This window comes from Triturus cristatus, chromosome 2_2 (assembly GCF_964204655.1).
Source record: "Triturus cristatus chromosome 2_2, aTriCri1.1, whole genome shotgun sequence".
In the NCBI taxonomy this organism is placed as follows: Eukaryota; Metazoa; Chordata; class Amphibia; order Caudata; family Salamandridae; genus Triturus; species Triturus cristatus.
Genome location: NC_140582.1, coordinates 427,117,531 through 427,132,127, shown reverse-complemented (window position 1 = coordinate 427,132,127; position 14,597 = coordinate 427,117,531). Strand labels below are relative to the sequence as shown.

The window sequence follows — 14,597 nt, the reverse complement described above, 5'->3', positions numbered from 1 at the left end:
TTGGTGTTCCCATTCCGGGCCTTTTTCAAAGGCACCGCTGTGGGAACGCCAAAAGACCGCCCGCCATACCAGGAGAAAACACCTAATCTGGCTGGCGGCAAGCAGTTGATGTTGGCAGTGCAGGAGCGGGGCGGTGGCATGCCGCCCTGATCCTGCACCGCCAAAGTCGTAATCAGCCCCTTCAATACATTGATTTGTTTAGCGATACAATTGCATCTCTAAATAAATCAATCTATTTAAAATGTGTGCAGGAATGTGCAGGAATTTCAGTGGGGCGCAGTCTCAGAGCCCTAATGGAGAAACCCCCACTGGGTAGCAGGAACCATGCAGGGAATGTTTGTTTCTTTTTTACCTTTCTGTTCATTCTTCTCTCACTGTAGAGATGTTCCCACAAAATCCCGCCCACTGCAACCTCTGAATGCACTGTTTTGTAGTGCCTAGTCTCTTGGTGCCGATAGATAACTCTGAAACACCAGTGCTCTAGATCTATCAGTAGGATGGACCCATCACCATCATCCATGGAGAGATCTCTCGTGAGAAGGTCCCAGAGGCTAACGGTCATTCCAGCTTTGGAAGGCTGGACCTGTTGCAATCAGGGCCATATTTATAGCAAAGTTATGCCCTTCTAGCAAGAGAGATGGTTTTTGCCATGAAGGGTTATAGCTTGGTGATGGACGAGAATGTGGATGAGGAGCTCACTCTGCACCATCCTCAGAGACTGCTGATAAAGACTGCAAGGGAGTACACTGTCTGTTATCCATTAAATTAAGGGCCATATTTATCATTATATCGCTCACCGTAGCAAGTCACCTTGCTGTGCGGCGTGATAGGGAAAGGGCAGGAATGCGCCGTACTTAACATTTCTGCTTTTTTCCAGCACTGGTGCACAATGTGCTGCCTAGAGCCAACACAGATACCCTTGCACCATGGTGCAAGGGTGCCTGCATTGCAGTGCCAAAGATTTCAATTCCATCTTTTCTCTCCTCCTATTTCAAATCACACACATACTACTTTAATCTCACTTTAATCACGGAAAGAAGCAAACCCTCACTCAGTTCAACAGTTTACCCCTCCTTTCAGGTTGGAAATGCAGAAAAAAACACATACTCAAAGCCTACGGTGCAGTGTGTTACATACAATATTAATGGATAACTTATGGGAGAATTTAAGGGGAATAGGGGAAAAGGGTCCCAAGGAACACTGTTGTGCCAATCACTCTTTTCTGGAGATCAATGGCAAAAGCAGCAGAAACTTCAACACTTCTGTTCTGCCTTTGCTGTTTCTATGGTTCCTGGCCTACTGCAGTTGACACAAATAGTGACTTTTCATATAATGCGCACCATAAACTAAAATTATTCTTGATCTGAGAACAATGGGCTTTTTATTATCCAGTGCATTGGTACCCACTTAACTGTCTTGAAAGTATGAAAGGTTGATTTGGCCCTGCAGAAGTCCAGTCCACTGACCTGCACCATGCACATAAACCCTTACATCACTCAGTGATGTTCTGCAGACTAGTTCAATAGTTCATTCAACGTCTACCGGACCACCTTATTTACTCATGAGGGAAAATCTTTCAGTCTCCTTTTATGTAGTGTTCTTGCGCAGCATACTCCATGTACCCTGGGACTTGCTTCAGATTATCCAACAGAGCTAAAGAAGATTTGGGTGGGAATATGACCGTCGAAGTCTTAGCTACTCTCCGTGCTTTACTGACTCGGTCTTTGTCCTGAAAACCATTCTACTGTAGGCAGCCATGGAGGAGAGAGCTAGCTGATCTTACAGCTCCCTGAGAGAGGAAGGAAAGGGTGAGATCCTGACGCATTACTGCATGTGTTGATGATCAGAATTTATCCCTGTTCAATTATGTCATGTGTGAGTCAAGACCTAGGAAGCCAGCAAAGGTAAGTCTGGAGACCCTGTAGAACAAACCGGTGCTAACCTGCTTTGGAGACCACAAGAGGGTTAGCCAGGGCTTTGGGGAACTGAAAGTGACACCGTAGCCCTGTAGACTTCCAGGCAAGCTGGTGCCTTGGAGAACTAAATTGAAAGGGCAATTGATGGACCCTAAGAGTGAGGAGGAGTCTGTGGGGCTTAGGGACAAGCAGAAGCTTCGGAGACCTGGTGATGAGTTGGAATCTCAGGGCCTTTGTCTGATCAGAGCACCAGGAGAGCTGACAGTAAACAGAAGCCTTGGAGTATCTCATGGTGTGAGCAGGGCTCTGGGTAAGAGTGAGCAAGAGATACAGAACCTAATGGTGAACAGGAATATTAGGGGACCAGAGGGTAAACAGGATTCCAATGGCACATGAGAGTGAACAGTAGCCTCTGGGGACCTCAGTGTGAGCAGGAGCCTTGGAATTTGAGTCTGTGCCGGAGCCTCAGTGGACCTACTTAACTCACTGATTATTTACAGAAATTGTAAAGCGCAAGTAGGTACCTCCAGAAGGAAGTGTCCCGGTGCTCTGAGAATGGACCTGAGCTTATGGGTCGTGAGACAGAGTTGCTAATTTGGGACCTATTGATGATGAGCAACAGTCTCACTCTCTTAGGATGAGCAAGTCACTCAGTTCATTGAGAGTGAATAGAAGCCAGACGTACAGGTAAACATGATCTCTGAAGACCTGTGGGCCAATGGATGGCGAGAATCCCCATGTCTAAGCAGGAGCAATAGAGCCTGCTGGCCGAGAGGAGACTCAGGGGTCTGAGGGTGAGCAAGGTTTAAGGGAGACTCATAGACCTGAAGATGGACAGCAGCAGACCTATGAGTGAACTGTAGTGGAATAACGGGGTTGCTGGACTGCACCAATGTTACTGACCCTACAAGCTATAAGTTGACTCATGTATCACAAATATCTCCAAAGATTTGCCCCAGCACTAACCAAACAATAGTTAATGGAAGGTCATGATCCACGAATGTGTGCCACTTTTTTGGGAGCCAGGATCCATTTTTGGTCCCAATCCGACTCTGCTTCCTCTTAAATATTTCATCGAGCATGTTTCATAATCTGGGCTTTTCTCCTTTAACACTAAATACGCTTTGTATGTCTCTTTTACATTATTTATCTTCATAAACTATGTTTATCTTAACTGACATAGGCAATATTAACTATTCCTTTTATCTTCAGGTTTATTTTCACGTAGTAGGCTTCCTGTACATGTGTATTGCTATGCCTGCCTTGCTTTGAAATTCATAACGAATACACGGCCTACTTTATATTAAAATGCAAGGAACAGCGCTCTGAAACTCATGAGGGTGGAGTTCGTATAAAATAAAATTATACATACATAAGTGAATGAATAAATATGTTCCTTCTTTAAATACAATATTTTGCATTGTTCACCATCTCTATCTGGATGCCCATGGATGCGGTTGTCGATGGACTTCACTCAATCATGAGGCAATTATAAAGCTATATAACTTGGAATTTGTACCTCATTAAAGCAATCTAGGTCAAAATCAATGCCATAAAGTACAAAGATTATTTCCACCTTCCCAAGTCTTTGCATTAATGTCCACTAGAAACAGTTTTATTACAAATAATGGTTGGCTACTGCCATCTAGCGGTTGTTATAGGTATTCCTCTATTTTATTGTTGACTATAGCTAAGAATGGAAAAACTGATGGTAAATATCAATTTGGCGGTGAATGGAAGAAAAAAGGAGAAAGAGAGAGCACTGTCGGCATCAGCAATGCAGCAGAAATTTAGATAGAAAATATAGACAAACGATTCAAAATGGACAAAAAAGGCAAAATTTAAACATTGGAAGGTTTGAAAGTGTAATAGAAAACTGCATAGGTCATGGAACTGTGTCTTCCCTGTCCTCGCCAATTAAAATTGCTGGGTGTAATCATAATCAAACGTTAGGAGTGCTGTTTACTTAATTTGGCCGAGATGATACTTATTAGTCCATATATACTTATACATATTTATATATATACATATAGATGATTTAAAGGAAGAAAGATAGAAGGTATTAAGGTATAAAATGGCAATATAAATGAGGGCATGACTGTAGAGGGTGTCCCCCGTACTACAGTTTAAAAAACATAACTAAATAATAATTATATTTTAATATTCCAAATTTAAAAAAACAAAAGAAAACTGTATTTGGTATAATAATTTTGCAGACAAGGCAACACTGCCATCTTCAGGCTGAAAGAAAAAAGGACACGAGATTCGAATTTTCGCAAAGTAAAATAAGATTACCATTGGTTTTAAAGGAAGTTTTGAATCTGATATTAATGGAAAAATAAACACTTGGGAATTCACAATTCGATATGTTTACGCAAGAGTAATTTCCTCAGATTCATCTCAAAGTAATTATTGGTCATGAGATAAACACATGGAACCTCATTTACGCCCTGTAACGTGGATGAGAAGTCAAACTAGGTAAAATATAAGGGCATATTTGAAAAGAAGTGATAGAGCGGGGCGTTAGCCTTCTTGGCTTAACGCCACGCTTCGCCACTTCTGAAACGCAGGGCTACACCATATGTGTGCTGCTTTGTGCAGCACACATAGAAGTTGCAACTCGTAATTTTTAAAATCATTGTTTATGTGCAGGAAGGGACACCTTGCTGCACATAAACAATCATGCATGGTGTTTGGCTGTTTTTATGTTTGCTGCACAATGCAGCACACATAAAATCAGCAAAGACAAGAAGAAATAAGCATTTCTCCTCGTTGCACCCTGTTAAGACCAGGTTTTCCCTGGTCTTAATTTTGGCGCTGCCCCATATTTAAGTCACTTTTGTAAATATGGGGCAGCATCAAAACAAATGGGTGTTGCGGCGAAACATGTACCGCAACATTAATTGCCGACCCCTTTCACGCTAAGTATAGGTGTGAAATGGTGCCTTATTTACAAGGCAGTGTTAAGCCATGTTAAAAAAAGTGACGTTCTCGTGGCGACTTGAAAATATGCTCCATAGCTTTTCTTGTTCAGTGTATATGCAAAGGGAAGATGAAGTCCCAAAAAAACGAAACTTTGGTAGACATACTTTTATGAAAATACAGTTGGGCCAAATTCGAGGAAGTCGCTATTGTAATTAAAATTTCACACAGCCCTATTCTAAACCTGCAGGCTTATTTATGAGTTCCCTGCGTCACTTTTGCACCACATAAAGTGGTACCTGCGTGACGCAGAGCTCTCATAAAGATTTATGAAGCCACGCACGCAAAGCACCCCCATGTAGAAGCTTTTTCAGATTTGCAGGGTTTTGGCGACAATAAGGGAGCCCAAACCCTCAAGACAGGGGGTTAATCAGCCTACCTTCCATAAAAAAGTGTTAATAATTGGTGTTAAATGGTACTTTTTCTAGCATTACTCTCCAAATATATTGTCATTATTGATCGACAGCAACAAGGTATGCAAGGCCATGTTGAATGACAGTGCTACACGGGAGACTGTGTCAGTAGAGGCTGGCATGTACAGAAAGTGGTGGGGTGGGAGGAGACACATAACAAAAAAACAAAAAAGGCACTTACCTATTCCATGAGCGCAACTTCCTCCTCGATTCTTCTCTCCTCGAGGCAGGCAGCAGGCAGGTTCCTGACTCCCAAGCCAATTTTGGCTGTGCTGCCATGCAGCATGAGAGCAGCGCTAGGATTGGTAGGAGCAGCCTCTATCAGCCCTCCCAACAACACTGGAGACCTTTGCTTTCTCTAACCCAGCTGTCTTAAGACATCTGGGTTAGAGAGGTTTAAAATGAGCATGCCTGGCTGGCGGTTGCATTATGGCTGGCCTAAGAGACATGAGCATTTTAAACTTCAAGAGCACAAAGCTCCCTGCGGCCACTCAGCAGCAATGGCCACTCCCCGTCCTGATGCTCAGTTCGAAAAATAAAATGGTAATAAATAAACTTTATTATTATTTTATTTTTCTGCTCTGGCCTGGGGGTTTTGTTTGTGAAGAGATGCTCCTCCTCTCAAATGGAGGAACCACCCCTAAACTGTGTGCTATAGAGCTGCCACTAACAAAACAGGGTGGGGCATATTCAGAAGCCAATATCGTCACGCTAGCGCACTTTTTTGCCGATAATGCAGCGATATTTTTAACACAATAGTCACAAGCTGTCGCTAAGAGCTGTTAGCGACAGCTTTTAGGCGAAATGGACCATTTACAACATTGCAACTTCTGTCAGCGATAATGATATGCAAGGGAGGCGTTCCCTTGCAAAATCAGACGTTAACCCAAGATTTCCCTATTCACAAGGGCATTCCTTAATTTAAGATGAACAAAAAAGTGTCTATAACTGCAATTAGAGGCAGTTTTTTAAGACCATAACATATCTGGTCTTAAAATGGAGATAACCATTGGGGACTCATTTCTGCAGGTTTTGTTGCTGGACCACGCTGCAAGCAATGTTGCTGCACTGCCCTGTCACAAAATTACAGGGCAAGACTTCGCACCATCAATAAGATAGTGCACATTCCTGTGCCCCATTCATGAAACGTGTTGCAGCGCTGGGACAAGACAGCATTGCAACACTTCTCACTAAGCCCTTCTTGCAACAGCATGGTTGCGCTGTACTCACTGGACAATGCTCCATGACGGAAGTAATGACAGTTACATCAGGAATCCTGACGTATCTGTCTGCACTAAACTCACACATTGCTGCAGTTGTGTCACAATCATGATGCAATTCCAGCAATGCATGGGGCCAGCATATCCCTGTGGCACTGCGTCTCCCTCATGCCTGCCATTAGTGCAGTTCATGAAGGGTGCCCGAATGTCGACGCTGTTCGAGATCCATCAGTGGCGGTTGTGTGCTGCGGTGTCATCGTTTGGAAGCAGTGGCGGAGAGTTGGTGCTGAGAGGGTTGACGAAATGTCCAACAGTGGCCTTGATCCAGCTGCGAGGGGTTGCGATGATGGCATTGGCGTCCGGTTGGCAAGGTGGAGACGTGATGTATCCAATGATTGTTGGTCCAGGAGAGTCCGGTGTTGTTGCTGAAGTTGAAGCTCCCGCTTGCGTCAGTGACATGCTCGACCGTGTGTCCTGCTATGTGGCCCATTGGTGTGAGTTTCTGCTTGCGTCTGATGTTGGTGACCTTCCCCAGAAGGCGGTGGTGTCCTAGTCACTGGGGTTGTCCAGGTGGAACTTGAGATCACATAGTAGGATATCGTCGGTGGATGGGAGATCCTGGGGTACAGTGAGGTCAACAATGGTATTTGAGAATGGGGGTCCAATGTCCGGAGGTCCTGCACATGAGCTTTGTCCAGATCTTGGAGTTGAGATGGTCCATGGTCACCCTTGGGTCATTAGAGTGCGTGGTCAGTCAGAGTGTTCCTCTGTAGGTGATGGCAATGCCTTGTCCTTGAAGGGCGTGCTGCTCCTTGTGGGTGATAATGCAGCCGTCAGTGATGGTGATGTCCAGTCTGGAGCAGATATTGGTCCTGGCAGGCGATGTGGCGTCCAGGGTTGATGGCGAGGAGGATGCTGGCATCGTATCGGTGGAGTGTCCAAAACAAAGGCTCCTTGGAGCGGAGCGGGGTTCAGGGGCAGATGGACGCAGACGGGCCAGGTTATGGTTTATCTTTGGCAAGGGTGACGTCCAGTGCAACACAGGCAGCACATCATTAACTACGCAACTCAAACAACACATGTGAGGTCAGTAATGGGGTAATTTAAATTATTTTGTGTGTATGGGTATCAGATGTCGGATTTGAAATTGTGTGCGTGCAATTGGTGCAAAATATGATTTTTGGGGTGTGATTTGGGGTAAAATTTTAATTTTGGGGTGTGATTTGGGGTAAAATATGAGTTTTGAGGTGCGCAATTGGGTCAATTTAGAGTTTTGGGTGTTTATTGGTGGCTCAAAAAGGAATTCCTGGGTTCACGTTTGGGATTGGGGTGCAAATGTTAGTTTAGGGTTTCACTCACTGGAGTGGGAATAGTGATGTTCATGTCTCCGCTATGCAACACCTACCCTATTGTTGCAATGTGCCTAGTATTAGTATGCATTGGAATGGAATGCAATGTCATGTCATGCGTCGTAACTTCGTATGTGCCTTTGGCACACGAGTATTAGTCCTGCTGTGCATGTGTGCACAGCGTCCACCATTGAGAAGTGCTGGGGGGGTGTGCTGGACAGCTGTGAGGTGGTAAACGCAGGAAAGAATACTGGATGGTGCCTGGACATGGGGATGTGTGTGTGAGCATCTGTCGTACATATTGTAAGTGAAATCTTACCTCGAAGCAGGTACCCGTGTCTTCGTAGCTCATGCTCTCCTGCATCTGCTTCCAGGAACAGGAATTCTGCAGCCAGGCTCCCTACCCTGTGTCAATCACAATGCTGACATCCTTCATCGAAGAGAACGCCATCCTCGACTCCACCCAGTCCGTATTTTGCATCAACCTCAGCACTGTGACCGTCCTACTCGCAACAAAAATTACATACGCATGCTACTCGACCAGGGCCACACTGTGGCCCTCATCCTACTAAACCTCTCCGTAGCCTACGACACCGACTCACACTGCACTCTCGCAAACAGACTCTACGACACCGGTATACGAGGAACCACCCTCAACTGGATCAGCTCCTTTATCTCAATCAGTACCCAAAGGATCAGACTCCCCCCTCCCTCTACGAACAAGCAGATATCAACTGTGGAGTACCACATGGATCCTCGCTCAGCCACACACTCTTCAACATCTACAAGGCCCCCCTCACCACCATAGTCAGACAGCATGGGCTCAGCATAGTATCTTACGCTGACGACTCCCCGCTCATCCTCTCTCTCACAGAGAACCCAGAATACACCAGATTCATCTTCCAGGAGGAATGAAAGACGTCGCAGCATGGATGAACGACAGCTGCCTAAAACTGAACTGCTTTGTGCCAGTTTTGGTGGCACTGTGCATCGTTAAATATGACCCAAAAAGTACACCACCCCCCATGGTTTTTGACTCAAACCATATCTTATTGTTACACCTTTGTGTGAAAAATAATGCCTCCTTGAAACTGGCACTGCATAGGAAAAAGCTCTTAATTTCTGCTAGCTTTTTACACATCCAGTGTTTGAAAAGTTTTACATTTTGTTTGGGCGCAATATTTTGTATTTGAAGGGTACACCCTTTGCTAGGCATTATGCATACATCCTTGCACTGTGGTGCAGACTAGAGCTGGGCGAGCCACTGAAAACTCAAGCCAGTCTTGACCAGAAGCGTGACTCTGGTCCGCTCGAGGTCCTGTTAGAACCTGGAGCCGAGCTTTCATGTGGCTTCTGCCTCCCTCTACCTGAGATGTGGTGTTAAAGACAGGGCTGCCCATTATGGGACTCGGGAACAAGGTTCGACTCTGGGGTGCGCTCAACATCATGTGATTCTTGGATAATCACAAACTTTCCCATGACTATAAAAAAGGCATTCTATTTGTGTAATGTAACTGGTTCTCATTTAAAGTGCTCCAAAACCTTCAGGTAGAGTCCGCACTATTGTTTAAAAACTACAGAAAAATGTACTGAGAGGTAAAAACAAAGCCTCAATATAAGGAAAGACAAATTAATATCCATTTACTGGCTGATCTGTACTGAGCAATACCAGAGAACCTTGAACAATCCTATCTTCTCTGCTTAGTTGTGTGATCTATGGCAAATATTTCATTTCACCAAAACGCCTTTTTTCTCCAGTATACCCTATGAAGGCACATTCAAATCTGTGTGTTCAGAATACCAGTCGTGTAAAAATATCACTTTTAATAAGCACTTCTCAGCACAGTGCTGCTCAGACTTCTCGAGGCCAATTACAGATCAAGCTCCAGCCAGCACCTGAAGAGTGATACCTCAGGATGAGCCTGTCCCACCTCAGCGATACCTCGGGCTGAGCCTGTACCACCTCAGCGATACCTCGGACTGAGATTGTACGGGCAGACCCTTGAACCATACCTCGGGCAAGGCCTGTACTCAGACAGCCTGTATGGCTGGGCCTAAGCCCACATCAGCGGAACCATCGCCCAGCCAGAGACTTTCACGGCAGACTGATTGTCTTAGGGAACTTGTCCTAACAGAGTCACGCAGGCTGCACCTGTACCGGCAACGAGACTGCTGGAGTGGGGTTTTCTTTACAAATCGTATACCCTCTCCATTTTGCATGTTTAGATTAATATGAATAATTAATTAATAGTAATTGTACTAATTGTTTGCTGTGTGAATTGACCAACATTACTAATATAAGAAATACACGTGGGAATTGCATTTGCATGGCCTAATTAATTACGTAAACTAATTTCATATGCATATTAATAATAGACAATCAGAAATTGCATGATTATATGTTGCTTTCGTGATGTATTCGTGATGTGTGTTTTATTAATGGGAACATAACCTGCATTAAGTGTTGCTTCTGCTAGATAAATACATACACATATGGGTATTAGTAAGGGGATAACAGATTATTAGTCCTTTCTATGTATTAATGACATTTTTGTGTTTCTTTGCTTAAGTTGACCATTTGGTGGCCACAAAATGGCCGACATCCCTATTTTGACGAACATGACTCCATTGTGAAGGTCTCTGGGTGAAGTGCGCATGCGTCGCCATCAGCTGCAGTGGCCTTTAAACGACCCTAACTCAACTGTGCCACCCAAGGACACACCGGGCTATCAGCCAGCTGCTCTGAAAGAAACAATGAAAAGATACTATTCTGTGGAGAAAATTGGAACAATATCTAAAGACACATTATATGTATGGGAAAGAAGTAGAACAATTTTAAACGGACCATTAAGAATCGTTCAAAATATTATTCGTTACTTTGTGGAATGTAATTTTACTATAAAAATGACGTTATGCTGACGGAGAGGACGGTGACATTGCAGGACAGCTGTTTCTCTAAGACTCTGACAGTATGAACTGATGACCAAGATTTTGACTTAGAGGGCGACTTTTAGCCAGAATAGGTAACTATGATGATCTATTTGCTTGATTAAACCAGAGACTCTAATTTCAATTATTTAGATAAAAATTTAAGATTCATTACAAGAACTGTGTTGGGTCGTTATTATTTGAGAAAATGTATTTATGTAAATGATGTTATTGATTTTGTTATCACTTCAACCTGCAGCTAGTTGATCCATGGCCTATTCATGGGAGGAGTACTAAAGGTGAAGTTTAGATCTTTATGAATAGGGATATGTAAGTACTCTCTTCCATTACAGCGAGTGGAACAATCACTTCCTTGAAACAGGTTATTAGAAGGATGTATGTTGGTGTTATGGGCCCCACCAGCGAATGTAGTGATTGTGTGTGATCTATGATCTGTGACGAAGGGAGGGATTTTGCATTCCGCGCTGTAACAAGACCACAGGCTCAGAGTCTACCGGCAGGGAGATCACAGGCTCAGCTTCACCAGCAGGGAGATCACAGGCTCAGCGTCTACCAGCAGTGAAATCAGAGGCAGTGATTGTACCTGCAGTGACAGCACAGAACGACCTCGCATTAACAGTGCAATCACAGGGTGAGTTCGCAGCACTACAATTGTAGTTCAGACTAAACCCGTTTAAGCAGATCCATGACTCCCTCACCTTGCAGAGGTCGAAGACTGAGCAGCAGTGGTATCCCAGGATCAGTCTAAATTAAAAGCGATATCTGCACCTGAGCCAACACATTTATACCCCAGACAGAGGCAGTTATTGCCCTCAGTCAGCACATGGCGTGATTGTAGCTCCGCCCGAGCATGTACCAAATATGAGCCCATATTGAGCCTATTATGCATAGCCATCGTCTGAGCATGCAATAGACCTGATAGCTCATTCTGTTGCCGTTCCAGCAGAGCTGCAGTTCGGATCAGTCCCACCTGTGAGATGTCACACTGAAGGGCATTTTCTAATTGCGATATCGCAGGGAGGATAGAAGGGACATTTCTGCCACTAATGGGCCGATCGCTAGTTAACACCCTCTAATGCTGGTTTCCCTATCACCATCGCGATAATGTTAACAGCTGTTTTCTCCGCCGTTCCCTGTTATATTCGCCATGTAGCGTGGGCTTGATAATACTACACTAACATGGCGATAATAATCAGGGTTAGGCGGCGTTAACTTTTCTGCCGTAAACTCACATTGGCAATAGGTATCGCCCGTCATTGTGAATATCCTCCGGTGTGAGGCAATCAGGAAAATGTGTGCTCAATAGAAACAATGAAACACACAAAATCATGGACGGAATGTTGCACATTGGCAAAACATTCACCCCAGTCACAGATCTGGGTTTAATCCATCGTTATTTTGCTCACCACGCCACCCCAGTTCAGACATGGCCATATGCGAATCAGTCTTGACCCTGTGCCTCATGGGAACAGTCCAGCCCGAACTGCCAAGCCATGTCTTCCATGGATCGGTATCAAGCATCTTAGGACCGGTTTCGGGGTTTAACCCCTCTTCAGCCAGGATAGGTTGACTCCAGTGGCGTAGTGAGCACGGGACCCACGTCTGAGCATACCCTTCCCACATAGGGCGAACAGCGAAACACACAAAATGATGAACGGAATGTTGCGCATTGGCAAAACATTCCCCCCAGTCACAGATCTGGGTTTAATCCATCGTTATTTTGCTCACCACGCCACCCCAGTTCAGACATGGCCATATGCAAATCAGTCTTGACCCTGTGCCTCATGGGAACAGTCCAGCCCGAACTGCCTAGCCATATCTTCCCTGGACCGGAATCAAGCATCCTAAGACCGGTTTCGGGGTTTCACCCCTCTTCAGACAGGATAGCTTGACTCCAGTGGCGTAGTGAGTCCATCAACTGTTGTTTTTGCAATAGAAACAATGAGCATAGGGGGTATTGCACTGAGTATTAATGGCTATCAAGCAACAGCTTCTTCGTTTGATGGTATTTTAGGAAACAAACATAAAATATGAACGTAATTGCTTGGCCATGTGGCCTGTGGCTGGGAGGGTTGGGCTTGAGTGTGATAGAGCGTTGCTGATGCGAAAATTGTAGGGGTGCTCCATATTCATTGTTAGTCAGCACCCGCATATAACTGAGCATGTTATCCAAGAATAAAGGAAATGTATTCATTGAAATAGACAAGTAGAAATGTAAGCAGGCCTCGAGAGAAGAGAAAGGCCACCAGTTATACTGAAACGTATTGGTATATGTAATGCTTAGTATAATAATGTCATGTATTCAGAGACATTAAGTCATGTTAGTGGAACGCAGAAGGTAGTTCTCTTAAGAATGAGACGAATAATTAGAATTGGTAATTATAATGTGTTTAGCTTGAGGCCTACCCATATATGTAAAGTGAAGGCCTTCGTTTATTTTAGCCATGCTTTATTAGGACGACAGGATTTTAGCAAAGCTTAAATTGCAGAGAGTTGTGAAACCTCATGATGTTAGGGGTTTTTTCTGTCCAGCATTTGGCTGCAGGTACAAGGCCATGTAGCTCGTTAGTTAGAATAAGTCTTTGTTCAAATGGAATGGAGACAGAAGGAGCAGACATGAAGTGAATGGATTGGAATGTAAAGTTGCAACTCCTGGTACATAGAAGGCCTGGGACCCAAGGTCGAATTAGTGGAAAGGAAGATGAAAGGATCCAAATGGAAATCTACTGAAGGAAGAAGCTGCCTGAAGGGGTGTGCTGAAGGGCGTGTACAGCTTTTTAGGGTTTTGTATTAGGGACAGAGCTCCGTGGGTTGAGCAGACGAGACATAGGAGAGGGACCGAAAGGAGCATTATAGATCGAGCTCTCATATGGTGAAGACTTCTTAGGAAGTTTCACTGCTGACACCTTTTATGCGATCCTCACCTGAAAGGGAATGTTGAGTAGGGATGTCACCTTAGAATAGAGTAGGGACAGTAATGATTTAATTCATGACTGTGAATTTTGATATCACAATTGCTATAGGGTATTTGATGCTTTTGGAAGCTGTAATTCTGTTTATCTTTAGTCGTATGCGGATACTTCGTAGACTGGCATTTGTATTAGTCCCCATTTATCTTTTGTGCCTTGTATTGAGGTGCCTATATATTCAGATGTTTTTGCTGATAATAAAAGGTCAACCTCCCAGATCATGAGTCTTCTTTTCTGAGATGTCAAATTGCGGTAAATACGATTTGATAATTGTGTTTCTTCCCTCTACGCTGTTAGGCAAGTAAAAAGATCCTGGCGACCTGAGTAGGTTCTTGTAGGTAATTAGATGAGAACAAGAACCGGCGTTCCCAAGTGCAATTTGCAGGGACATTCTAATATGCCCCTCCCACGATATTACAGAACAGGACTAAAATCCGAAATGGTTTAATAAAAATCAGGGTCTCCATAAATGAGCTTTGTCACATATTTTGTGGAAGAATTTCAAGATCACTTACTATACAGCAATGTTTAATGTGTTAGAAAAATTGTTAAACAATAAATGCACAAGCACAAAGCTTTCCTTACGGTGCCTACTGCTTGTGATGAAGAATTCTGCAGAATAGCAGGAGCCAAGTCATGACTCCATCTCATGACTCCATCTCATGCCTCTTTCCTCCACAACCCTAAATATTCTGCTTCTTTAGCTCTCCATTTCTGGTTCATTTTCTTCCCTTCTTTCTCCCTTTGTCCCGTTTTCATTTGTTTTCCCTCCGCCCACTTTCTCTCTTTACTTCTCTGA

At 44.1% G+C, this 14,597-nt stretch overlaps 1 protein-coding gene across 2 annotated transcripts in view; it reads right to left on the bottom strand.

Annotated features, from left to right (window-relative positions):
• LOC146862312 (uncharacterized) overlaps positions 1 to 14,597 on the bottom strand; it is a 296,683-nt gene that overhangs the window by 73,899 nt on the left and 208,187 nt on the right. The window lies entirely within an intron of this gene.